The sequence below is a fragment of the Caloenas nicobarica genome, chromosome 1, assembly GCF_036013445.1.
Source record: "Caloenas nicobarica isolate bCalNic1 chromosome 1, bCalNic1.hap1, whole genome shotgun sequence".
NCBI classification, from domain to species: Eukaryota; Metazoa; Chordata; class Aves; order Columbiformes; family Columbidae; genus Caloenas; species Caloenas nicobarica.
In genome coordinates this window covers 84,302,067-84,329,499 of record NC_088245.1, presented here as the reverse complement: position 1 = coordinate 84,329,499, position 27,433 = coordinate 84,302,067, and the positions used below count along the sequence as shown (strand labels likewise).

Here is a 27,433-nt window from a genome sequence, read left to right as displayed (position 1 = left end):
CTGCTCAGGTCCTCTCTCTTCATGAATCAGTGCAAAGGTAACTTAAGATTCAGTTCAGAAATGCCAAGTAATCTACATGGCACTGAATGTGACACTGTTTACCTCGGAAGAAAGGAGGGGGACGGGGAAGGAGGAGCTATTGTCAGATCTGAGCACTGAGTAGAGAAGGGTTGGGGGTCAATTTCCCGTGGTTCTTTTCTATTGGAGACATAAGCAAAATGACTTTCTCATCTTTCTTTAAAATAATGATGGCACTTCTTGGCTTATTCTTTTTTTCCATTTTTCCTTATACAAGTTCAACACAGACTTTAGGCATTGACATCCACACCAGTGTGGTGCAGTAGAAGGCTAAAATAGATTTCCTAGAGAACCCTGCGCTCTGTCACCAGGGGGAAGTCGGTAATGCCGTCCCTCTTCAACACACCTGAGCCCAGATTTTGAACTGCTCTTCTGTGTTTGCAGTTGCAGACAAACGTTTCTTTCCTTTCATTGCAGACTTCTGAAGGTGTTCCAAAGAGGATCTTCAGAAAATTGCAGGATTCAATATACACTTAGGAAAAGCCAAATCAAGGACCGATAACAAACCTCTGCTACCCAGTAATGAAACCGAAGGCCTCACAAAGAGGCCAAAGGTTCAAGTCAGGAAAGGACGACATCTAGGAAGGTGAGAAATATAGCCCTGCCTTAGTGGGTTTGGGTTTTTTTTTTTGAAACGACTGCATTGACAGGTGTGAGGTGAATAGTTGCTAGGTGTCCTCGGAGACCAGCTTGCATGGGCAGCAGTTCGATGTCCTTGTCTCTCACGTTCACTGGAAAACAGTTATCCCCAGCTCGCAGTTATACACCCTCATCCACTACAAATTTGCAAGTTAAAATTGGGAGAGACACTGAAGGCAAAGCAGGACATTGCTCACAGCTCACTCCTTCATGGGTGTTGGTGCTTCCAGGCTAGGGAAGGCTGAGGGCCTGGGTGAAGGACCGATTAAGCAATCTGGACATCCATAAATCCAAGGGTCATGATGGGATGCACCCGCGGGTGCTGAGGGAGTAGGCTGAAGTCATTGCTAGGCCAGTCTCCATCATCTTTGCTAAGTCGTGGGGAACGGGAGAGGTGCCTGAGGACTGGAGGAAAGCAAATGTCACTCCCGTCTTCAAAAAGGGCAAGAAGGAGGACCCGCGTAACTATAGACCGGTCAGCCTCACCTCCATCCTCGGGAAGGTGATGGAACAACTCATCCTTGGCGCCGTCTGAAGGCATATCAAGGATAAGTGGGTCATTAGGGACAGTCAACATGGCTTCACCAAGGGGAAGTCATGCTTAACCAACCTCATAGGCTTTTATGAGGACATAACCAGGTGGACAGATGATGGCAAAGCAGGGGATGTGGTCTCTCTTGATTTCAGTAAAGCATTTGGCACAGTCTCCGACAGCATCCTCGCAGCTAAACTGAGGAAGTGTGGTCTGGATGATGGAGTAGTGATGTGGAGTGGGAACTGGCTGAAGGAAAGAAGCCAGAGAGTTGTGGTCAATGGGACAGAGCCTAGCTGGAGGCCTGTATCTAGTGGAGTCCCTCAAGGGTCGGTACTGGGACCAGTACTATACAGTATATTCATCAATGGCTTGGATGAGGGAATAGAGTGACTGTCAGCAAGTTTGCTGATGACACCAAACTGGGAGGAGTGGCTGACGCCCCAGAAGGCTGTGCTGCCATCCAGCGAGACCTGGACAGGCTGGAGAGTTGGGCGGGGGAGAGTTTAATGAAATGTAACAAGGGCAAGTGTAGAGTCTTGCATGTGGGCAGGAACAAGCCCAGGTTCCAGTATAAGTTGGGGAAGGACCTGTTAGAGAGCAGTGTAGGGAAAAGGGACCTGGGGGTCCTGGTGGACAGCAGGATGACCATGAGCCAGCACTGTGCCCTTGTGGCCAGGAAGGCCAATGGCATCCTGGGGTGTATGAGAAGGGGGGTGGTTAGCAGGTCGAGAGAGGTTCTCCTCCCCCTCTATTGTGCCATGGTGAGACCGCATCTGGAATATTGTGTCCGGTTCTGGGCCCCTCAGCTCGAGAAGGACAGGGAGCTGTTGGAGAGAGTCCAGCGCAGAGCCACGAAGATCATGAAGGGAGCAGAGCATCTGCCTTATGAGGAAAGGCTGAGGGAGCTGGGTCTCTTGAGCTTGGAGGAGACTGAGGGGTGACCTCATTAATGTTTATAAATATGTAAAGGGTGAGTGTCAGGAGGATGGAGCCAGGCTCTTCTCGGTGACAACCAGTGATAAGACAAGGGGCAATGGGTGCAAAGTGGAACACAGGAGGTTCCACTTAAATTTGAGAAGAAACTTCTTCACAATGAGGGGGACGCGGCACTGGAACAGGCTGCCCAGGGAGGTTGTGGAGTCTCCTCTGGAGACATTCCAAACCCGCCTGGACGCCTTCCTGTGTAGCCTCATCTGGGTGTTCCTGCTCCGGCGAGGGGATTGGACTGGATGACCTTTCGAGGTCCCTTCCAATCGCTGCCATTCTGTGATTCCTAGTCTGATGTCTCTCAGTCGTTCCCCCCTGCGGGGCTCGGGTGCCAAATCAGTTGCCAAAGCAACATTCCTCCCTCACTAGCTCCTTGCAGGGCTCAGGCGAAGGCGAGAGAGCGAGGCAGGTGCGCGGGGCCGGCGGGTTTGTGGGTTGGAAAAGCGGGGATCGAACCAGGTACGTTCCGGACCGCTCTCCGGCGACCTGGCCGCTCCTCCAGCGAGATCCCACGGCCGGGGAACGCACGGCGCCCCCTATAGGCCTCACAGCGCCCTGCGCGCCCGCCCGCCCGGCCCGGGGCTGCTGTGCTGAGGCTGGGGCTGTGGGAGAGCTCGGGAGGGGCCACAGCGCCCCCTGCAAACCTCGACCCGCCCGCCCAGCCCGGGGGGCACCCACCGCCTCGCTGCCTCACACCAGCGCGCCACGCCGACACCGCCCGCCTCACAGCCCCAAATGCTCCTCCCGCACACAAACAACAGCCTCTCGTCCCCGTTTTTCCCCACTTCCTCCCCCTCTGCACACCACCTGCAGCCCCGCTACAACCCCACCTGCCCCCCCGCCCAAACACACACTCCCCCACCCGCCCCCCCCCGGCCCCGAGCCTTCCTCCCCGCTCCCCTGCCCGCTGCTCCCCCTCCCTCCGTCCCTCCCTGCGCCCAACTCTGCCTCGCCTGCCCGAGCCCAAGACCTCCCGCTGCTGCCAGCTGCCTGCTCGGGCCTCGGAGCAAGTGATACCGAAAAGTCGGCAAAAAGACTCCTTAACACTGTTTTGAAAGTGTTAAAAAGCAGGCACTCCTATTGCAGCGCATTGGATACTCGGAGGATCGTTCCTCTAATCAGGCATGCGCATGATTTGCACTTCTTGGTATTTATTACTTATACCTACTGCATATTCTTTTGTTTCCACTGCTTATTTAATGCATTAAGCATACATTATTTGATAACCCCGCCTTTAGCCAAAGTCCAACTTTGGTATTTGAGGCTCTCCCTCAGGGGTGTCTAGTGGTCCCCAATGTTCTTCGCAGCCTGGTGCACCCCCTGTCAGCTTCTTGACCTCATTTCTTGAGCATGCACATTGTCATTTTGTGCTGCTACTCAGCAAACGTCACGTAGCTCTTTCTTCATTTAGTGGAACATTGCGCTTTCCCAGCTTGCAAGCGGAGGACATCCTGCTTTGCCTCATGTCCAGTCGCTATCGAGCTATCGTTTCTCTGTTAGGTTTCTGTTACATTAGGCCTAGTCTTGCTACATTAGGCCAAGGGGTTTCTAAAAGATTTTCGCTGCTCTTATCAAGTCCTCCCTTTTCTTGAAACTTGTTCATGTAGAACATGTCTCATAATTATTAGTTTCTATAATTTCTGTACTGGAGTTGGAAACAGTTATCACTGCACCACCTAAAACAGTGAGCTGCAAGGCAGGCTAGAATGCGAACTGCAAGAATGTGTATCGTGATTGCAAATAGATATTTAACCAATTTAAGTTTCGTAGCTACGAATTTGTTGTCTTCTAAATTTCCTCAGATCCTTTGATGGTGTCATCTGGGTTAACTTTGTGCAAAATTTGTGTTTGCTGCCGTATTTGCTGTACATCAGGAGAAACTCTTGCACTGTGGTCTGTGTGTGCACAACAGCTGGTGTTAATGACTGTGCATACTCCTCCTTGTGAGGCTGAAGGTAGATCTGGAGCCATCCTGTTTTGCATAACTACTTGTGATAAGCTGGTGGCTTCTTCTTGTACAGCTAAGAGAGCATCTACAGCTCGATTGTCTGTGCTTTCTGTGGTGGCTGAGATATTGACTTATGTTTTCTCTAATTCATTTACTCTAAGCCAAGGTAAAAACTTCTTACAAAACTATGAAATCTGGTGGGTTGCTCAGCTATGGCATTTATGACTCATTTGGCATGTGTCACCTAGGTTCTTAAACATGAGCCCAACGGGCTCCAATTTTTGCCAATTCCTCCGATATCCGGTACTAAAGCTCGCAGGGTAAAAGACCCTTCCATCCGTAAGGCAGCACCTTCTGCGCAGCTTGTCCACAGAGTCAATACCGCCATACTGTGCTATTAGGGACCGGCCATCTGAAATTTTGAGCCATGGATCCGACAGTAAAATTTTTGCACAATTTGTTGTATTGCCGACTTCTGCTGAGCAGTTTAGGCCTGTGGTATCTCCGCTCACACACTCTGTACACAGGAATAGTTATAGGGTAATTCCACAGGTACTTGCACACTGATTGGTAGGTCATCTTTCTCTGGATTATTTCTCAAGGAAGTTACGCTTTTTATCCAGTCTCCTGTTTCCCTTACATCTGAGAAGGGCATTCCAATTGTATCTATCCCTGTCTCTTTACTAGCATACTCTGGCATGTGCCTGCAGATCCAGCAATGACATCTATTGCTTGGGAGATAGTTTGGACCAACTTTAAATGTGTGTTCTTATCCCAAGGTGCTATCCAAACCCCCCAACTCTCTAGAGAAACAATGCTAATAATAAGATAATCTCTCGCTTTCATTTTGGTAGAAGACCCTCTTTGTCAATCGAAGCTTGAAGGGATGTGTGTTCTCTGAGACCCAACGGGCTACTGCATTGTTTGCTCTCGAATAATGAACCCAAGATTTTATACTATCCAGCTTCAATGCTGTGAAAGTTGGTCAGGAGCACTTCATATGATCCTTTCCACTCAGGCTGCAAAGTTTCGGGGTCCCAGCCTCTGAGGTACGTCCAGTCTCCTGGCTTGAAATGGTGAGCCGGAACTTTGAGTCCAGTTGGTCTCGAGGTCGTGACGAGCCGCTGCAGATCCTGTAGAGTTTTACTCAAAGACAGAAGACAGAGATTGAGGTCAACACCCCCTTTAACATGCATGTCTCCAGGGACATGTGCTATTTGGTAAGGTCGCTCACACAGCAGTTCAGAGGGCTAACTTGAAGGATGCCCCTGGGCTGGATTCTTATTCTGAGAAGGGCTGTTGGGAGGACTTGCGCCCAGGTCAGGGAAGTTTCTTGACATATCTTAACTGTAGCTTGAAAGCCTAATTCATTCATTGCACCTTGCCACTTGGCTGTGCTGGGTATGGAGTATGCAATTCCCATTGTATCCCTAGGGCTCTACTCACTTGATTGACCACATCTGCAACACATTGTGATGCATGGTCTGAGGACAGCCCTACTCTGCCTTGCTGCTGCCTTTGTGGCCCAGGTCAGGCTTTCCTAGCGCATGCAAGATTTGGATGGACTTGGGGGTGGGCAGGAGGGCAGCGGCCCAGAGGGCTCCCCTCCTGCGGTGCTGCCGGGGTGTCCCTGGCTGTGTGGCTGCCGGGGGCCGGGGAGGCGAGAGCAAGAGGGCCAAGCGGGCGGCAGCCAGTGCAGGCTGGTGAGCGGCAAGGAGGAGAGGCGAAGGGCTTTGGGCGCTTGGTGGCGGGCCAGGGGGGGCTGAGGCGAGAGCGAGAGAGCGAGGCAGGGGCGCGGGGGGGCAGGAAAAGGGCGGGGTGGGGATCGAACCGGGTGCCCTGCGGACCAGCGTCCCGCGACCTGGCCGCTCCTCTACCGCGATCCCCACCGCCGGGGGGCGCCACAGCGCCCCCTACAAACCTCGACCCGCCCGCCCAACCCGGGGGGCACCCACCGCCTCGCTGCCTCCCACCAGCACGCCACGCCGACACCGCCCGCCTCACAGCCCCAAATGCTCCTCCCGCACACAAACAACATCCTCGAGCCCCCCGGCCCTGTCCCCGCTTCCTCCCCCTCTGCACACCACCTGAGCCCCGCTACAACCCCACCTGCCCCCCCGCCCAAACACACGCACGCACACACCCACACACACGCACCCACTGAGTGGGTGTCTACCCACTCAGCCCACCGCAGCCCCGAGCCTTCCTGCCTGCTGCTCCCCCTCCCTCCCTGTGCCCAACTCTGCCTCGCCTGCCCGAGCCCAAGACTTTATACTCATTTGCCACCATCCTCTTGATGCTGCTCGTATGCCCAATCATCCTGTACATACCAGGAATTCATTTGTCCAGGACATCTGCTTTCTAGCAGAGTTTTAGTTACAATTTGCCTATCTTCTCCACATAAGATCATTGCATGCTTTTCTTGACAAACTTGCTGGATCTTTTCCCAATTTTGCAATACCTTGGCCAAGGGCGTCCCCTTTTCTATACCGAGTTTATTTCACATCACTCAGAAAAATCACTCAGGGAGACCCTCCCGTTGAGTCACGAGGTTCAGAAAGGACCCCCTTGCTTTCTAAACTCGAACCCCACTTATGTGTGGTTTCAGCTGATCAGGCCACGCGCTTTGTACTCATACATTAAGGATTCATAGTCCCATGTCTCTCAATCATTCCCCCCTGCTGGGGTCAGGTGCCAGATCAGTTGTAAGAACAACGTTCCTCCTTCAGTGGCTCCTCCTTTCAATTTCCTCCACTCCTTGTTTTTACTTTTGTTGTTTTGGAATTATTTTATGATACGGTCTCGTAGGTGGCTTCAAGCCTAGACAATATGATTTCGCACTTTTGTTCGTGACTTACGTATTTAGTATTGTTCTCCCTGTTCTTTTAGCAGCATCATTTTATCAGAGTACAGCGGTGGCCCTAAAGGCATTTTCTTTGCTAGAGCCGTCTCGATAGCGCATGGAACACGTCCTCGGACACAGAATGCCCCCGACCACCAAATCTGGCTGAAGCTTAGTTTCCTTCCAGGATTTGACCAGGACCCAATTTCCGGGCTGAAACTTGTGAGCTGCACACTCTAATGGCAGAGTTTGTGCTAGAAGCCCTTGGTGCTTGAGAGAAGCTAGAAAAGAAGACAAGCCGAGCATATAGTTTTTGAGAAACATATCCTTAGTTTCGAACTGTGGGGGTCCAGTATTTCTGCCCAGGTATGGTAGCCCAAAGAGCATTTCAGAAGGCGAAACTCCTATATCCTTGTGAGAAGCAGTTCTGGTTCTCCCTAGGGCTAGAGGTAGACATCTAGTCCAGGGTAATCTAGTTTCTAATACTAATTTTGACAATTGCTTCTTTGAGATCTGGTTGAGGTGTTTCTACAAGAGCTTGGACCCATTCAGGGTCTACTAATTTTTCCTTTTAATATGAATCCTAAATATTTTATTTCTTTCTGACACAGCTGAAGCTTAGAAAAAGATTCACGCTGATCTTTTTTTTTGCTAAATGTAAGGAACATTTAACGAAGGAATGTTGTTTTTACAAAACTAAGGAGCTGGTGCCTGACCCCAGCTGGGGGGAAGGACCGAGACACATCTGGCTATGAATCCTTAGTGTAAAACAAAGCCTCTTCAAACTCATCCCGGAATGCATGCTGATACCTGTATTTAATCTAGGGGGAAGGGTAGCCAAAGAGCCAGGAACCCATATTTTAATTAGATCGATAAGGGGAAGGGCACCGTTCGAATGAGATGAATGAAATATGTAAACTGAGGCAGGCGTCGGGTAGTCGGTAAACCCTGCAGTACCCAACCAATGGGGAACAGGGGAGCGAAACTGCGGCCGGGATTTGGGGGGATATAGGCAGGGGCTTTTTGCCTTATTATGTGTGGCTACCTTCAGGTAGAACACCCGACCTTGCAAAATCGTTATTAAAATATACTTTGCTGAGAGACCCTGCCTGGGCCCATTATATTTGCAAGGTAAGTGTTTCCTACACTAGAGCGATACATAGATAAACAGAGTATCCTTCAATCAATCTTTGTTTGGGTCAGCTGTCCCAGCTGTGTCCCCTCTGCCAGCTCCCTGGCCCCCCAGCCCACTTGCTGACAGGACGGTGTGAGAGGCAGAACTGGCCTCCACTCTTTGCAAACGTTGCTCAACAATAATGAAAACATCTCTGTATCTGTTTTTAGCATAAATCCAAAACATAGTCCCATACTAGCTACCATAAAGAGAATTAACTCCACCCCAGCCAAACCCAACACAAACTTCTTGGTAATGTCTTTCAAATTTTCTCCTTGTCACCCCTCCCCCCCAGGCAATAACTGTGTTTCCACACCTAGAGCCCGTAAAAGATCTCTCCCTAATAAATAAGCTGGGGACTCTTCCACTAATACAAACCTTCCCCATACACTTTTAATTCTATAGTCACAAACAGGAGTTTATTCAGAATTCTCTCTCCTTCCCTCTGCTACCCACTTAATTACAACTCTACCTTCGGTCGGTCTTAGATCTCTTTAGGATAACATTTAAAAGGGATAGGGTAGTTTCCGTATCTACTAAAAATTCGGTGTCATGGCCTCCTGCTTTACCAGTTATGTGCCCTTTTGCCGTTTAAACAAGTTTCCCCACATGAAAAAAAAAACCCACAAGCAAAACACACAAGCAAAAAAAAACCCCAAACCACAACCCACAAACATTTTCAGCCCCTCTGATTTTCCAAAGTCTATTAATAGAGTTTTCCTCCTTCAGTCATTGTGAATGGTTGCCACCTTAGGGGTAAATATTCCAGATTTCCACAAAAATAGCATTCTGTTTTCTCTCAATCTTTCCCTTTTATCACCTGTCTTCACTCTAAATCCTCCAGGTTTTCTTTTCTTTTTTTTTTTTTTTAAATTTTCCCCTCCAATCTTTGTCTCTCACTTGCAAATTTCTAGCTAAAGCTGCTGTTACAAACCAATCTCCTGTTCCATCTTTCTTTCATTAGTTCAACTTTTTGCTTCTCTTCCGGACCATCATAAACAAACACAGCCACACTCAGAATTTTTGCAAATTCCTCTTCCCAGCCTGGCACATGCTCACTGAAATACTTCCATAGACCCACAACCACACTTGCTACGAGTTCATTACAAAGCCTTCCAAAATCTTCCCCGGTCGACGCTGGGGTGCTGCTCTGGCTTCTGTCTACATTCCCGCGCTTCCGTTCAATTTACTATTATCTCCTCAAAAGCTCTAATCACTTTTATCAGATTTTTTTTTAACCACTGTTTGGCAATTTTCTCCATTTGTTTGATTATTATAATCTCAATTACAATCACCTTGAGGCCAGGCAGTCCAATCTCCCCCTGCCTGTGGGGCTAATTCCACATTCTGCTTAATTATCTTTCTGGACCGGCCACCTCTCTCAGTAAGAGGTTAACATCGGCTCAGGATGGATTGTATCCCGAAAAAAAATATTAGAAAATAAAGATCCACATCAGTCCCCATCTTCCCTTATCGTACGGGAATAGGCTCAGGCAGGATCTCTCAGCAAAGCATATTTTACTAACGCTTTTGCAAAACGGAGTGTTCTACCTAAAAGTTAGCAATAGGGCAAAAAGCCCTGCTTACATCCCCCCCCAAATGCCGGCCGCAAATGCCCTGCCCTGTTCCCCACGAGCTGGGTACTGCAGGGTTTACGCACTGCCCGACGCATGCCTCAGTTTCCATGATTCATTCATGTAATCCTAACAAGCCCCTTCCCCTGATCGATCTCTTTAAAAGATGGGCTCCTGGTTAGCCTTCCGTCTAGATTAACTTGTTTTTTAAATGCAGGAACCAGTTTGCATGGCAGGATTAGCTGGAAGAGAGTTGGTTTCTGTGAAGGATTCCTAGTGTGCTGTCTCTCAGTCCTTCCCCCCGCTGGGCTCAGGTGCCAGATGAGCTGCAAAAACAACATTCCTCCTGGAAGGGCTCCTTGCAGGGCTCCGGCAAAGGCGAGAGAGCGAGGCAGGGGCGCGGGGGGGCAGGAAAAGGGCGGGGTGGGGATCGAACCGGGTGCCCTGCGGACCAGCGTCCCGCGACCTGGCCGCTCCTCTACCGCGATCCCCACCGCCGGGGGGCGCCACAGCGCCCCCTACAAACCTCGACCCGCCCGCTCAGGCCCGAGCAGGCAGCTGGCAGCAGCGGGAGGTCTTGGGCTCGGGCAGGCGAGGCAGAGTTGGGCGCAGGGAGGGACGGAGGGAGGGGGAGCAGCGGGCAGGGGAGCGGGGAGGAAGGCTCGGGGCCGGGGGGGGGCGGGTGGGGGAGTGTGTGTTTGGGCGGGGGGGCAGGTGGGGTTGTAGCGGGGCTGCAGGTGGTGTGCAGAGGGGGAGGAAGGGGGGACAGGGCCGGGGGGCTCGAGGCTGTTGTTTGTGTGCGGGAGGAGCATTTGGGGCTGTGAGGCGGGCGGTGTCGGCGTGGCGCGCTGGTGGGAGGCAGCGAGGCGGTGGGTGCCCCCCGGGCTGGGCGGGCGGGTCGAGGTTTGCAGGGGGCGCTGTGGCCCCTCCCGAGCTCTCCCACAGCCCCAGCCTCAGCACAGCAGCCCCGGGCCGGGCGGGCGGGCGCGCAGGGCGCTGTGAGGCCTATAGGGGGCGCCGTGCGTTCCCCGGCCGTGGGATCTCGCTGGAGGAGCGGCCAGGTCGCCGGAGAGCGGTCCGGAACGTACCTGGTTCGATCCCCGCTTTTCCCACCCACAAACCCGTGCCGCACACCTGTATTCTTCTCTTCCCTTCCCCTGTGCACTGTAAGGCATCACTGAATGAAGAATGTTGTTTTTGCAACTCATTTGGCACCTGAGCCCATCGCGGGGGAAGGACTGAGAGACATCAGATTAAGAAACACAATCACAGAATGCTGGGGATTGGAAGAGACCTCGAAAGATCATCCAGTCCAATCCCCCCGCCGGAGCAGGAACACCCAGATGAGGCTACACAGGAAGGCGTCCAGGCGGGTTTGGAATGTCTCCAGAGAAGGAGACTCCACAACCTCCCTGGGCAGCCTGTTCCAGTGCCGCGTCCCCCTCATTATAAAGAAGTTTCTTCTCAAATTTAAGTGGAACTTCCTGTGTTCCACTTTGCACCCATTGCCCCTTGTCTTATCACTGGCTGTCACCGAGAACAGCCTGGCTCCATCCTCCTGACACTCACCCTTTACATATTTATAAACATTAATGAGGTCACCCCTCAGTCTCCTCCAAGCTCAAGAGACCCAGCTCCCTCAGCCTTTCCTCATAAGGCAGATGCTCCCCTCCCTTCATGATCTTCGTGGCTCTGCGCTGGACTCTCTCTAACAGCTCCCTGTCCTTCTCGAGCTGAGGGGCCCAGAACCGGACACAATATTCCAGATGCGGTCTCACCAGGGCAGAATAGAGGGGGAGGAGAACCTCTCTCGACCTGCTAACCACCCCCCTTCTCATACACCCCAGGATGCCGTTGGCCTTCCTGGCCACAAGGGCACAGTGCTGGCTCATGGTCATCCTGCTGTCCACCAGGACCCCCAGGTCCCTTTTCCCTACACTGCTCTCTAACAGGTCCTTCCCCAACTTATACTGGAACCTGGGCTTGTTCCTGCCCACATGGAAGACTCTACACTTGCCTTTGTTACATTTCATTAAACTCTCCCCCGCCCAACTCTCCAGCCTGTCCAGGTCTCGCTGGATGGCAGCACAGCCTTCTGGCGCGTTGGCCACTCCTCCCAGTTGGGTGTCATCAGCAAACTTGCTGACAGTCACTCTATTCCCTCATCCAAGCCATTGATGAATATACTGTATAGTACTGGTCCCAGTACCGACCCTTGAGGGACTCCACTAGATACAGGCCTCCAGCTAGGCTCTGTCCCATTGACCACAACTCTCTGGCTTCTTTCCTTCAGCCAGTTCCCAGTCCACCTCACTACTCCATCATCCAGACCACACTTCCTCAATTTAGCTGCGAGGATGCTGTCGGAGACTGTGCCAAATGCTTTACTGAAATCAAGATAGACCACATCCCCTGCTTTGCCATCATCTGTCTACCTGGTTATGTCCTCATAAAAGCCTATGAGGTTGGTTAAGCATGACTTCCCCTTGGTGAAGCCATGTTGACTGTCCCTAATGACCCACTTATCCTTGATATGCCTTCAGACGGCGCCAAGGATGAGTTGTTCCATCACCTTCCCGAGGATGGAGGTGAGGCTGACCGGTCTATAGTTACGCGGGTCCTCCTTCTTGCCCTTTTTGAAGATGGGAGTGACATTTGCTTTCCTCCAGTCCTCAGGCACCTCTCCCGTTCCCCACAACTTAGCAAAGATGATGGAGACTGGCCTAGCAATGACTTCAGCCTACTCCCTCAGCACCCACGGGTGCATCCCATCTGGACCCTTGGATTTATGGATGTCCAGTGAACGTGAGAGACAAGGACATCGAACTGCTGCCCATGCAAGCTGGTCTCTGAGGACACCTAGCAACTATTCACCTCACACCTGTCAATGCAGTCGTTTCAAAAAAAAACCCCAAACCCACTAAGGCAGGGCTATATTTCTCACCTTCCTAGATGTCGTCCTTTCCTGACTTGAACCTTTGGCCTCTTTGTGAAGTCTTCGGTTTCATTACTGGGTAGCGGAGGTTTGTTATCCGTCCTTGATTTGGCTTTTCGTAAGTGTATATTGAATCCTGCAATTTTCTGAAGATCCTCTTTGGAACACCTTCAGAAGTCTGCAATGAAAGGAAAGAAACGTTTGTCTGCAACTGCAAACACAGAAGAGCAGTTCAAAATCTGGGCTCAGGTGTGTTGAAGAGGGACGGCATTACCGACTTCCCCCTGGTGACAGAGCGCAGGGTTCTCTAGGAAATCTATTTTAGCCTTCTACTGCACCACACTGGTGTGGATGTCAGTGCCTAAAGTCTGTGTTGAACTTGTATAAGGAAAAATGGAAAAAAAGAATAAGCCAAGAAGTGCCATCATTATTTTAAAGAAAGATGAGAAAGTCATTTTGCTTATGTCTCCAATAGAAAAGAACCACGGGAAATTGACCCCCAACCCTTCTCTACTCAGTGCTCAGGTCTGACAATAGCTCCTCCTTCCCCTTCCCCCTCCTTTCTTCCGAGGTAAACAGTGTCACATTCAGTGCCGTGTAGATTACTTGGCATTTCTGAATTGAATCTTAAGTTACCTTTGCACTGATTCATGAGGAGAGAGGAACTGAGCAGCTCAGGCATGGATGTCTATGAGTATTCAAGGGTCCTGGCCTGGCATCAAGATCAGTGGCACTTTATCGATTTATCTTTTCATAGACTGAGCTCTTTGTCGGCCAAAGCTCAGGCAGCTTACCAAAAATCCAACTACAGTCCTCCTGTGTTAACAACATCCAGATTATCGAAGGAAGAACGCTCAAATGTTAAAGTCATCCTTCGTTTGCAGAGAACAGCTGCAGAAACGGAATGCCTGACACAAGCTAGTGCAACAACACAGAAACGTAGAGAAGGAAAGAGAACACCCAACCGCCTGTTCTACTGGTTATTTTCTCCAGTACAGGAGAAACAACCCCCAACTCTGGAGAACACGCAGGTCGGGGTTATTGGTCCCACGGAAACGAGCATAAGAAATACGAAGGTGATTCCCCTGAGTCCAGTGACTCTCTTGCCCTCAAGCCAGACTCGTGCCACAAAACCAAAACTCTTCCCAAAGATTTTATCTTAGTTTGAACGGGTAAGTTGTGATGACAAGAGATTCGCCAGGAGTCCTAACCACGGTATCATTACCTCGTGTTCTGTGGATTGAATCAAAAAGTCCAGAAAGTCAAACAAAGACTTTTTATTAAAGCATCCAGAAATTAGTTACAAGAATTTGGGGCTTGAGGGTGGGGTGCTTGGGGGACTCCATTTTGTTTCTGTGGTGGGAGGGGGGAGTTGTTTTGTTTTTTAACTAGGCACCATTCTGCCAAGCCAGGCAAAATTCAGATTGCAATCCCCATAGTGTGGGCGGTTTTTAACTGAGCACATCTGTAAAAAAAAGTCTATCAGGCACCAGCACTATCAAAGGTCCTTTATCGCAGGTGCTTTTAAGAGTCACTAGATCTCTTACAAGGAGCCTTGCACAAAACTCATTTTAATCTAACATAAGTCTGTTCCTGATGACAAGCATGAATCTTCCCCTGCTGCTTCTCTTTGACAGCTCCCGGGGGCATGGGGGTGGGCTAAGAGGCAATTAATATCCAGTCACTGATAGTCCCACAACCACTGCATTCGACAGGCTGTAACAACATGGTTTTCAAAGAAAAATCTCTGTTTACTTTGGAGTAAAAATGCCAAACTCATTCATAGCAAATGTAATTTTAGGACTGTGTACATGTAGGAGTAGTCACATTTCTAGAGTCCTAAAATTACGTTTGGCCCTTTGAAGGCAACCGCAAGGCTGAAGTGTCCCTCACTGAAAATGAGTTTGACACCCCTGGCTTAGAGGAAAACAAGTTTGCTGTAAAGACTGCCAACAGGTCTAATGCTAGATAAGTCTTTCATACAGCATACTTTCAGCACTCAACGTAATTGAGTTAATATAAAGTTAATATGCACAATTATGACAAAAATCACAGCACAGGATAGCAGCTGAAACCAAATCTCATCATATAAACATGTGACATAAGAAATTAAAGGTCTTATAATTGGATCTACTTGGTGACTACAAAATCTCTCCCACTGACTGGCAAGTCACCTGGAGCCCTTAGTCTTCTCCTACTCCAGGTGCCTGGACAAATACACAAACTGTGACAAAAGTGTCCTTTACCGGATGCCTGACTCGTTTTCCACAGATCAAGGGCAACAGAACTGCTGGCAAATTCATTTTCTGTCTTCCCTCCCTCTCAGAAAAGAGATGCGACCACAGGCAGCCAGCAAGTACTTGCTGAAAGCTCAGAGCCCCATATGAGGAAACCTGTGCATATTAAAATACATTCGTTTCAATTAGAGCAGGTGAGAAGCTCAAGCACGATTAAAGAAAGAGTACAAAGAACTCTATGCAGCATTAAAATGCTGTCCTACTAGCCGCGTCTAGCAAACAACATACACAGCTAAGACCAACACACTATTTCAGATGGAGCTTCTAAAGGGTTCTAACATGCATGCAGCATAATAGACACTACCTAAGAGTAGACAAACATAGTTAAGCATTAGTTCCTGTTACCTGTGATACGACTGGGCCACTGACATTAGTAGAGCTTCGATGAACCACTCCTGCCAGCACGCTGGTCAGATTGTAGGTATCCTGAAGAGCTTCTCTAGTCTCACTGTCTAAAGCTGGAATTTAAGAATTGGTAACAAAAATCCCTGTCAAACAGCAAAGGCAGCTGTTGTATTAGCTCCCAATCTAAGCAGAAGCCAAAGTCTTTGACCAGTTTTTCACGTCTGTTTCACAAACAGCTACAAATAAATCACAGCTCCTATGCACTTGCATCTCTACCTTACTTCCCAACTTGGGGTTAACTGAAACACTAATGCTTTTCCTCCAGAGGCTTGAACACCGAAGGAATGGCCTACCTCCTACCTACAAAGTTGTAGTTCTGTTTGAGACCACAAAACCTGCACTTGAAAGGCTTTAAAAGCTTAAAATCAATTCTCTCCCTTTCTTGCTTCACACTAGAGTGGGCAAGTAGACTAAAACTGACACCTTGATAGGGTTATGTAGGAAGAGTTAAACAAAAAAAGCCGGTTCTGCTTAGGGAGCCCTGAAAAAGACGTAGCAAACAAGGATGACAGGTAAAGCGCCAGATCAGTTGGAGAGGGACTAATTCTTAAAACTTTCCCGACCCAGCAGGTTGGAGAAGGTAGTTACGGACCCCAGCAACCACTATAATTTAAAAAGTAACTGTTTCAAAAACCTGAAAGAAGCTCAAAGAGGCTAAAGTCTCCAGGAACCAGAGCAGATAAACAGGAGGTCATCAAAAAGGACTCAAATCTTGAATAAGCACTCACACATTATGAGAAACTAGACAGTGAAGCGATCAATTTTTCCCCTGTACGGGTAACCTACATATGTAGGTTCTTGTGAGCACAGAGCTCCCTAAACAATGAAGTCCCAATTCCGTGAAATGGGTACAAAATGCATCTCAGGAAACAAGTTAGAGGCACTACAAACTATTTCCGAATTGGGAAGCTTGATGCACACAGGCCCAGGCCACTGCAAAGCCCAAACTGCTGCCCAGCAAACACTCGTGACAAGCACGATCGTTGCCATTTCACAGAGGCGACTTCAAATCTGCCTCTCACGGTGACTCAACATCTTATCTGGCCTTGTACGTACTGCCAGTTGGCTCGGCCGAGCACTCCGCTCCAAACACTCTGTCTGTCTCACCTGCTGCTTTTCCCAAGAGGTTCATCACCCATGCCACAGAATCTGCACCTGTCTTGTCTTCCCTTTCCCTGACCAAAGATAAAAAGTTCAGATGCAAACCTTACCCAGCTGTGGTAGCAAAGTAGCCACAGACAAGGCGAGAGATGGGGTTATATTGGTGTCCCCAAGGAGTTCTACCAGGCAACTGAGACATTCACTTGGTAGAATCTGGTTTGAAGCAAATAATGGTGTAAGCTTCAGTCCAGAGATAACCTGGAGATGAGGGGAGAAAAACAACCTTAATTACTCAACTGCAACAAAGCATTTAACAAAAACATCCAAGCACAGAGTCATATTAAATAGATTTTGCCCTGTTGGACAAACTGAGGATGTGCCACTCTAAAAGGACATGCACTACAAAAAAAAAAGTTGAAAAAATCTGGTTTTCATTCCCGTGGATGTATTTCCCTTTCTCTCGGAAAGTACCAAGTTTACCTTGTGATCATTTATAACATACTGGAGCTGCCTTTGCTTGCTTGCTGACAGCATCCATAGTAAAAGCATTCTTCTTGATCTCATAGCTCTAGCAGAGGAACACTTTGTATTTCTTCACACACTGAACAGAATTAATATCAGGTTACTCTTCCTACATATAGTATAGGTAAATGATAGGATTTGTTTATTTTGAAAGAACAACCAAACGGATTTCTCACACACAAACATTTCACAATGAGCCTTCAGCTCCGCCCAACAGCCTGCTTTCCACAGACACGGACAGGAACCCAAAGGCGCACGAAGGACAGGCTGTAACAGGAGCTTTCGGAGCACTCTCTGCTTGAGACGAGAAGATAGAACCCAAGTTCAGGGAAGCCTCTGTAAGAAGATGCTGAAAATGACACACCTGCCCATCAGTACAGGCAGGCACGAGTTACACTTGCATAATAGAGGAACATAATGTTGTTTTGCATTTCCCTGTAGATCTCTTTACAATGGACACAGGAGAAAACTCAGCTGAACACTAACTCTAATATTGATGTTTGAGCAATGAACAAGTAAATCTGCATCTGAACAAGGTACCTGGCAGATGAAGCCATTCAGTCCACGTGTCCATCCCTCACCGCACCGTGGTGCCCAGGCCGAGGTTGTACACAAGGCTCTACCTGGAGCTCAGACCCCCCTCAGCAGCAAACGCCTTTCATTACGTGTTGCATGAAACTGGCAAACGCCCAACACAAGACCAGCTGACGGGTCAAGCTCCATTGTTAAAGATGTGGAAGGAGATGATCCTGGTCGGTCAGAATTTCGGGAAGATGGAAAAAGTTCCCCAAAGGGCACACTATGTGCTTCGCCTACGTCCATGTAAACACGTTGCACACCTCCATGAGCGCACACAAACACCGTAAACCACTACAACGAAGTACACAGTGATACTCTGGGGATGCGGCTAGATACCGAAACGGCCACCAGCTCCCCTGCCCGCCGGCACCGGGCCAGTGTCCCCGTGTACACATACGCAGGCACGTCGCAAGAAGAGCCAGAGGCCACGAATGCATTGCAAAGAGCAAGTTTTGTTTCAGTTACCTCTCCACTGGGGGGTCTCCGAAGTCGCACCTGAGCTGCCAGGCAGAGGTGACACAAGCGGGGACGCAGGCGCTGGTGAGTTCAGCCCTGCTGGAAGATCGCTGGGCCTGCTGAGCTCGCCTGCATTTCAAGGCTTCAGGCCGGCGCAGCCTCCCGCTCTTTCCCACAACAAAGCAGGAATCTCAGACATAGGGATACGGTGCCTGGAGTTTCTCACAGGCCTGTGTTATCTAACACAGAGGTTCTACTCACCAAGCACACAAGGTCAGTAGAACAATTAGTGTGATGTATGTGCTTCTTCTACAGACAGGTGCAAGTCACTGCAAGTCGCAGCCAGCGGCGGGGTGGCGAGAAGCCAGCCGAGGCCGGGGCCCGAAAAGGCCACCCGTGCCCACAGGCCCGAGGGGACACCACGGCTGCCCGCACAGGCCCCGCCGCGCCGGCCCGCTGCCGCTGCGGCCCGGGAACCCCGACCCGACCCGGCGCCGCTCGCACCTCCAGCCCGCGCTGCGGCAGCGCCGCGTTGGGCGGGTCTTGGCCGCCCGGGACTGCGTGGCTGCCGGGAGCAGGGACTTCGTGCGGCCCGAGGCAGCCGCGGCGCCCCAGCTCCGCTCTCAGACCGCGCAGCCACAAACTCCGCTCGGGCGTCCCGCCGCCGCCGCTTTGCCGGGAGCAGCCACTGAGAGGCCGCGGCCGCCGCGTCGCTGCGGGGTCGGAGCCCGGCGGATGCCGCTCGGCAACCGGCACCGCGGAACGGGAGGAGCTGCTGCTTTACCGCGTGAAAAATGCAGGATTTGCATCAACTCCGGTGGTGGCTGCGGCTTCGGGGCTCACGCGGGGCCGAGGTAACGCCGGAAATTGGGAAGCGGGACCTTCTTCCAGCCGCCACCTCTGGCGAGAACTTGAGGAGTGAAGATGCTGTGGGATTCCACCTGCGCCCACAGGCCTGGCGACCCTTGCTGCTGCCTTTGCGGTGCAGGTCAGCCTTTCCTAGTGATACCTTTGGGTGGGGGGCGCTGAGGGCGGTGGGAAAAGCGGGGATCGAACCAGGTACCTTCCGGACCGCTCTCCGGCGACCTGGCCGCTCCTCCAGCGAGATCCCACGGCCGGGGAACGCACGGCGCCCCCTATAGGCCTCACAGCGCCCTGCGCGCCCGCCCGCCCGGCCCGGGGCTGCTGTGCTGAGGCTGGGGCTGTGGGAGAGCTCGGGAGGGGCCACAGCGCCCCCTGCAAACCTCGACCCGCCCGCCCAGCCCGGGGGGCACCCACCGCCTCGCTGCCTCCCACCAGCGCGCCACGCCGACACCGCCCGCCTCACAGCCCCAAATGCTCCTCCCGCACACAAACAACAGCCTCGAGCCCCCCGGCCCTGTCCCCCCTTCCTCCCCCTCTGCACACCACCTGCAGCCCCGCTACAACCCCACCTGCCCCCCCGCCCAAACACACACTCCCCCACCCGCCCCCCCCCGGCCCCGAGCCTTCCTCCCCGCTCCCCTGCCCGCTGCTCCCCCTCCCTCCGTCCCTCCCTGCGCCCAACTCTGCCTCGCCTGCCCGAGCCCAAGACCTCCCGCTGCTGCCAGCTGCCTGCTCGGGCCTGAGCGGGCGGGTCGAGGTTTGTAGGGGGCGCTGTGGCGCCCCCCGGCGGTGGGGATCGCGGTAGAGGAGCGGCCAGGTCGCGGGACGCTGGTCCGCAGGGCACCCGGTTCGATCCCCACCCCGCCCTTTTCCTGCCCCCCCGCGCCCCTGCCTCGCTCTCTCGCCTTTGCCGGAGCCCTGCAAGGAGCCCTTCCAGGAGGAATGTTGTTTTTGCAGCTCATCTGGCACCTGAGCCCAGCGGGGGGAAGGACCGAGAGACAGCACACTAGGAATCCTTCACAGAAACCAAATCTCTTCCAGCTAATCCTGCCATGCAAACTGGTTCCTGCATTTAAAAAACAAGTAAATCTAGAGGGAAGGCTAGCCAGGAGCCCATCTTTTAAAGAGATCGATCAGGGGAAGGGGCTTGTTAGGATTACATGAATGAATCGTGGAAACTGAGGCAGGCGTCGGGCAGTGCGTAAACCCTGCAGTACCCAGCTCGTGGGGAACAGGGCAGGGCATTTGCGGCCGGCATTTGGGGGGGGATGTAAGCAGGGCTTTTTGCCCTATTGCTAACTTTTAGGTAGAACACTCCGTTTTGCAAAAGCGTTAGTAAAATATGCTTTGCTGAGAGATCCTGCCTGAGCCTATTCTATTGGCAACATGGTCGTTTCCTACAAGTCTGGGGGCTCGTCCGAGATTCGACGTCGTCATCTCGGGGGTCCCTATCGCCAAAGGACGGGAAGGCGCGGGGGCCCCGTTGATTTCAATGGTCTTCTGAATGGTCGGTGGGGACTCCAGCAGGGCCGGACAGAAAGCCCGAGGCTGTATGGAAGAAGGCGGATCCCTGCAAACCACAGGGGAGAGGATAAAGGAAAAAGTGGGGGGCACGATACGAGCGACCGGGCAGCTCTGTGCACGGACCAAGGTAAGAAAACAGACTGTTAAGTGCTACCTTGGTGGCCGGGGGCGTTCTGAGAGGAGGGACGAGGCGGAAGGAGAAGCCTCAGGACTCAGAATGGGAAATAGAAAGGAAAAATGCCAGGCCTAGGGAGGATAAAGGAAAAACCACCATAAAGAGGATGGTTGGAAACGAGTATGAAATCCTTGAGAAAGAATTTTAGCTGCAGTTGTGTGTAAGTTAACTAAGGCGCCTGTGGAGCTGGTCTCTGCAGCATCCTACGCTCCTCCCTGTGTGTCGCTTCTTGATTCCCTTCCCAACTGTCTTTGCTGTCCTTACTGCCTTTGTTGGGCTTTACCCTGGGATTGCCCAAGTTGTTTTCCAATGCAGCCGGCAGGGGAGCGTGTGTGTGTGTTTGTGTAGGGGAAGAATTGGGGGATTGGACTAGATGACCTTTTGAGGTCCCTTCCAATCCCTAACATTCTGTGATTCTGTGGATAGGGGTATGAAATGCTCTTCTCCCCTCCAGTGTTACATGTATGTAGCCACCAGCTCTGGGACCCTGGGGATTTGGTTCTGTGAGGAAATCAAACCCGTACGTTAAGGGAAGATGGGGACTGATGTGGATCTTTATTTTCTAATATTTTTTTTCGGGATACAATCCATCCTGAGCCGATGTTATCCTCTTATTGAGAGAGTTGGCCGGTCCAGAAAGATAACTAAGCAGAATGTGGAATTAGCCCTACAGACAGGGGGAGATTGGACTGCCTGGCCTCAAGGTGATTCTAATTGAGATGATAATAATCAAACAAATGGAGAAAATTGCCAAACAGTGGTTAAAAAAAAATCTGATAAAAGTGATTAGAGCTTTTGAGGAGATCAGAGTAAATTGAACGGAAGCGCGGGAATGTAGACAGAAGCCAGAGCAGCACCCCAGCGTCGACTGGGGAAGATTTTGGAAGGCTTTGTAATGAACTGGTAGCAAGTGTGGTTGTGGGTCTATGGAAGTATTTCAGTGAGCATGTGCCAGGCTGGGAAGAGGAATTTGCAAAAATTCTGAGTGTGGCTGTGTTTGTTTATGATGGTCCGGAAGAGAAGCAAAAAGTTGAACTAATGAAAGAAAGATGGAACAGGAGATTGGTTTGTAGCAGCAGCTTTAGCTAGAAATTTGCACGTGAGAGACAAAGATTGGAGGGGAAAATTAAAAAAAAAAAAAAGAAAAGAAAAGAAAATCTGGAGGATTTAGAGTGAAGACAGGTGATAAAAGGGAAAGATTGAGAGAAAACAGAATGCTATTTTTGTGGAAATCTGGAATATTTACCCCTAAGGTGGCAACCATTCGCAATGACTGAAGGAGGAAAACTCAATAGACCTTGGAAAATCAGAGGGGCTGAAAATGTTTGTGGGTTGTGGTTTGGGGGTTTTTTTTGTTTGTGTGTTTTGTGGGTTTTGTTTGTGGGTTTTTTTTTTTTCATGTGGGGAAACTTGTTTAAATGGCAAAAGGGCACATAACTGGTAAAGCAGGAGGCCATGACACCGAATTTTTAGTAGATACGGAAACTACCCTATCCCTTTTAAATTTTATCCTAAAGAGATCTAAGACCGACCGAAGGTAGAGTTGTAATTAAGTGGGTAGCAGAGGGAAGGAGAGAGAATTCTGAATAAACTCCTGTTTGTGACTATAGGAATTAAAAGTGTATGGGGAAGGTTGGTATTAGTGGAAGAGTCCCCAGCATATTTATTAGGGAGAGATCTTTTACGGGCTCTAGGTGTGGAAACACAGTTATTGCCTGGGGGGGAGGGGTGACAAGGAGAAAATTTGAAAGACATTACCAAGAAGTTTGTGTTGGGTTTGGCTGGGGTGGAGTTAATTCTCTTTATGGTAGCTAGTATGGGACTATGTTTTGGATTTATGCTAAAAACAGATCAGAGATGTTTTCATTATTGTTGAGCAACGTTTGCAAAGAGTGGAGGCCAGTTCTGCCTCTCACACCGTCCTGTCAGCAAGTGGGCTGGGGGGCCAGGGAGCTGGCAGAGGGGACACAGCTGGGACAGCTGACTCAAACAAAGATTGATTGAAGGATACTCTGTTTATCTATGTATCGCCCCAGTGTAGGAAACACTTACCTTGCAAGTATAATGGGCCCAGGCAGGGTCTCTCAGCAAAGTATATTTTAATAACGATTTTGCAAGGTCGGGTGTTCTACCTGAAGGTAGGCACACATAATAAGGCAAAAAGCCCCTGCCTATATCCCCCCAAATCCCGGCCGCAGTTTCGCTCCCCTGTTCCCCATTGGTTGGGTACTGCAGGGTTTACCGACTACCCGACGCCTGCCTCAGTTTACGTATTTCATTCATCTCATTCGAACGGTGCCCTTCCCCTTATCGATCTAATTAAAATATGGGTTCCTGGCTCTTTGGCTACCCTTCCCCCTAGATTAAATACAGGTATCAGCATGCATTGCGGGATGAGTTTGAAGAGGCTTTGTTTTACAATAAGGATTCATAGCCAGATGTGTCTCGGTCCTTCCCCCCAGCTGGGGTCAGGCACCAGCTCCTTAGTTTTGTAAAAACAACATTCCTTCATTAAATGTTCCTTACATTTAGCAAAAAAAAAGATCAGCGTGAATCTTTTTCTAAGCTTCAGCTGTGTCAGAAAGAAATAAAATATTTAGGATTCATATTAAAAGGAAAAATTAGTAGACCCTGAATGGGTCCAAGCTCTTGTAGAAACACCTCGACCAGATCTCAAAGAAGCAATTGTCAAAATTAGTATTAGAAACTAGATTACCCTGGACTAGATGTCTACCTCTAGCCCTAGGGAGAACCAGAACTGCTTCTCACAAGGATATAGGAGTTTCGCCTTATGAAATGCTCTTTGGGCTACCATACCTGGGCAGAAATACTGGACCCCCACAGTTCGAAACTAAGGATATGTTTCTCAAAAAATATATCTGCTCGGCTTGTCTTCTTTTCTAGCTTCTCTCAAGCACCAAGGGCTTCTAGCACAATCTCTGCCATTAGAGTCTGCAGCTCCCAAGTTTCAGCCCAGAAATTGGGTCCTGGTCAAATCCTGGAAGGAAACTAAGCTTCAGCCAGATTTGGTGGTCGGGGGCATTCTGTGTCCGAGGACGTGTTCCATGCGCTATCGAGACGGCTCTAGCAAAGAAAATGCCTTTAGGGCCACCGCTGTACTCTGATAAAATGATGCTGCTAAAAGAACAGGGAGAACAATACTAAATACGTAAGTCACGAACAAAAGTGCGAAATCATATTGTCTAGGCTTGAAGCCACCTACGAGACCGTATCATAAAATAATTCCAAAACAACAAAAGTAAAAACAAGGAGTGGAGGAAATTGAAAGGAGGAGCCACTGAAGGAGGAACGTTGTTCTTACAACTGATCTGGCACCTGACCCCAGCAGGGGGGAATGATTGAGAGACATGGGACTATGAATCCTTAATGTATGAGTACAAAGCGCGTGGCCTGATCAGCTGAAACCGCACATAAGTGGGGGTCGAGTTTAGAAAGCAAGGGGGTCCTTTCTGAACCTCGTGACTCAACGGGAGGGTCTCCCTGAGTGATTTTTCTGAGTGATGTGAAATAAACTCGGTATAGAAAAGGGGACGCCCTTGGCCAAGGTATTGCAAAATTGGGAAAAGATCCAGCAAGTTTGTCAAGAAAAGCAAGCAATGATCTTATGTGGAGAAGATTGGCAAATTGTAACTAAAACTCAGCTAGAAAGCAGATGTCCTGGACAAATGAATTCCTGGTATGTACAGGATGATTGGGCATACGAGCAGCATCAAGAGGATGGTGGCAAATGAGTATAAAGTCTTGGGCTCGGGCAGGCGAGGCAGAGTTGGGCACAGGGAGGGAGGGGAAGCAGCGGGCAGGAAGGCTCGGGGCTGCGGTGGGCTGAGTGGGGGTGGGTGTGTGTGTGTGTGTGTGTGTTTGGGCGGGCGGGTCGAGGTTTGTAGGGGGCGCTGTGGCGCCCCCCGGCGGTGGGGATCGCGGTAGAGGAGCGGCCAGGTCGCGGGACGCTGGTCCGCAGGGCACCCGGTTCGATCCCCACCCCGCCCTTTTCCTGCCCCCCCGCGCCCCTGCCTCGCTCTCTCGCCCTCGCCTCAGCCCCCCCTGGCCCGCCACCAAGCGCCCAAAGCCCTTCGCCTCTCCTCCTTGCCGCTCACCAGCCTGCACTGGCTGCCGCCCGCTTGGCCCTCTTGCTCTCGCCTCCCCGGCCCCCGGCAGCCACACAGCCAGGGACACCCCGGCAGCACCGCAGGAGGGGAGCCCTCTGGGCCGCTGCCCTCCTGCCCACCCCCAAGTCCATCCAAATCTTGCATGCGCTAGGAAAGCCTGACCTGGGCCACAAAGGCAGCAGCAAGGCAGAGTAGGGCTGTCCTCAGACCATGCATCACAATGTGTTGCAGATGTGGTCAATCAAGTGAGTAGAGCCCTAGGGATACAATGGGAATTGCATACTCCATACCCAGCACAGCCAAGTGGCAAGGTGCAACGAATGAATTAGGCTTTCAAGCTACAGTTAAGATATGTCAAGAAACTTCCCTGACCTGGGCGCAAGTCCTCCCAACAGCTCTTCTCAGAATAAGAATCCAGCCCAGGGGCATCCTTCAAGTTAGCCCTCTGAACTGCTGTGTGAGCGACCTTACCAAATAGCACATGTCCCTGGAGACATGCATGTTAAAGGGGGTGTTGACCTCAATCTCTGTCTTCTGTCTTTGAGTAAAACACTACAGGATCTGCAGCGGCTCGTCACGACCTCGAGACCAACTGGACTCAAAGTTCCGGCTCACCATTTCAAGCCAGGAGACTGGACGTACCTCAGAGGCTGGGACCCCGAAACTTTGCAGCCTGAGTGGAAAGGATCATATGAAGTGCTCCTGACCAACTTTCACAGCATTGAAGCTGGATAGTATAAAATCTTGGGTTCATTATTCGAGAGCAAACAATGCAGTAGCCCGTTGGGTCTCAGAGAACACACATCCCTTCAAGCTTCGATTGACAAAGAGGGTCTTCTACCAAAATGAAAGCGAGAGATTATCTTATTATTAGCATTGTTTCTCTAGAGAGTTGGGGGGTTTGGATAGCACCTTGGGATAAGAACACACATTTAAAGTTGGTCCAAACTATCTCCCAAGCAATAGATGTCATTGCTGGATCTGCAGGCACATGCCAGAGTATGCTAGTAAAGAGACAGGGATAGATACAATTGGAATGCCCTTCTCAGATGTAAGGGAAACAGGAGACTGGATAAAAAGCGTAACTTCCTTGAGAAATAATCCAGAGAAAGATGACCTACCAATCAGTGTGCAAGTACCTGTGGAATTACCCTATAACTATTCCTGTGTACAGAGTGTGTGAGCGGAGATACCACAGGCCTAAACTGCTCAGCAGAAGTCGGCAATACAACAAATTGTGCAAAAATTTTACTGTCGGATCCATGGCTCAAAATTTCAGATGGCCGGTCCCTAATAGCACAGTATGGCGGTATTGACTCTGTGGACAAGCTGCGCAGAAGGTGCTGCCTTACGGATGGAAGGGTCTTTTACCCTGCGAGCTTTAGTACCGGATATCGGAGGAATTGGCAAAAATTGGAGCCCGTTGGGCTCATGTTTAAGAACCTAGGTGACACATGCCAAATGAGTCATAAATGCCATAGCTGAGCAACCCACCAGATTTCATAGTTTTGTAAGAAGTTTTTACCTTGGCTTAGAGTAAATGAATTAGAGAAAACATAAGTCAATATCTCAGCCACCACAGAAAGCACAGACAATCGAGCTGTAGATGCTCTCTTAGCTGTACAAGAAGAAGCCACCAGCTTATCACAAGTAGTTATGCAAAACAGGATGGCTCCAGATCTACCTTCAGCCTCACAAGGAGGAGTATGCACAGTCATTAACACCAGCTGTTGTGCACACACAGACCACAGTGCAAGAGTTTCTCCTGATGTACAGCAAATACGGCAGCAAACACAAATTTTGCACAAAGTTAACCCAGATGACACCATCAAAGGATCTGAGGAAATTTAGAAGACAACAAATTCGTAGCTACGAAACTTAAATTGGTTAAATATCTATTTGCAATCACGATACACATTCTTGCAGTTCGCATTCTAGCCTGCCTTGCAGCTCACTGTTTTAGGTGGTGCAGTGATAACTGTTTCCAACTCCAGTACAGAAATTATAGAAACTAATAATTATGAGACATGTTCTACATGAACAAGTTTCAAGAAAAGGGAGGACTTGATAAGAGCAGCGAAAATCTTTTAGAAACCCCTTGGCCTAATGTAGCAAGACTAGGCCTAATGTAACAGAAACCTAACAGAGAAACGATAGCTCGATAGCGACTGGACATGAGGCAAAGCAGGATGTCCTCGGCTTGCAAGCTGGGAAAGCGCAATGTTCCACTAAATGAAGAAAGAGCTACGTGACGTTTGCTGAGTAGCAGCACAAAATGACAATGTGCATGCTCAAGAAATGAGGTCAAGAAGCTGACAGGGGGTGCACCAGGCTGCGAAGAACATTGGGGACCACTAGACACCCCTGAGGGAGAGCCTCAAATACCAAAGTTGGACTTTGGCTAAAGGCGGGGTTATCAAATAATGTATGCTTAATGCATTAAATAAGCAGTGGAAACAAAAGAATATGCAGTAGGTATAAGTAATAAATACCAAGAAGTGCAAATCATGCGCATGCCTGATTAGAGGAACGATCCTCCGAGTATCCAATGCGCTGCAATAGGAGTGCCTGCTTTTTAACACTTTCAAAACAGTGTTAAGGAGTCTTTTTGCCGACTTTTCGGTATCACTTGCTCCGAGGCCCGAGCAGGCAGCTGGCAGCAGCGGGAGGT

General features: G+C 50.2%; 2 long non-coding RNA genes across 3 annotated transcripts; one reads left to right on the top strand and one right to left on the bottom strand.

Annotated features, from left to right (window-relative positions):
- Positions 1 to 367: 367 nt before the first annotated feature.
- LOC135988026 (uncharacterized) lies at positions 368 to 27,242 on the top strand. Of its 2 annotated transcripts, none has more exons than XR_010606102.1 (3): positions 368 to 664; positions 20,464 to 20,587; positions 25,308 to 27,242. It is a non-coding gene; the product is annotated as an uncharacterized LOC135988026 (long non-coding RNA). The 2 variants fall into 2 exon arrangements; XR_010606103.1 differs by having other exon boundaries at positions 20,461 to 20,587.
- On the bottom strand, positions 3,399 to 16,753 carry LOC135988022 (uncharacterized). Its single transcript, XR_010606101.1, has 4 exons — positions 16,626 to 16,753; positions 15,355 to 15,467; positions 12,722 to 12,890; positions 3,399 to 5,320 (listed from the first exon to the last, which is right to left on the bottom strand). It is a non-coding gene; the product is annotated as an uncharacterized LOC135988022 (long non-coding RNA).
- Positions 27,243 to 27,433: the final 191 nt, after the last annotated feature.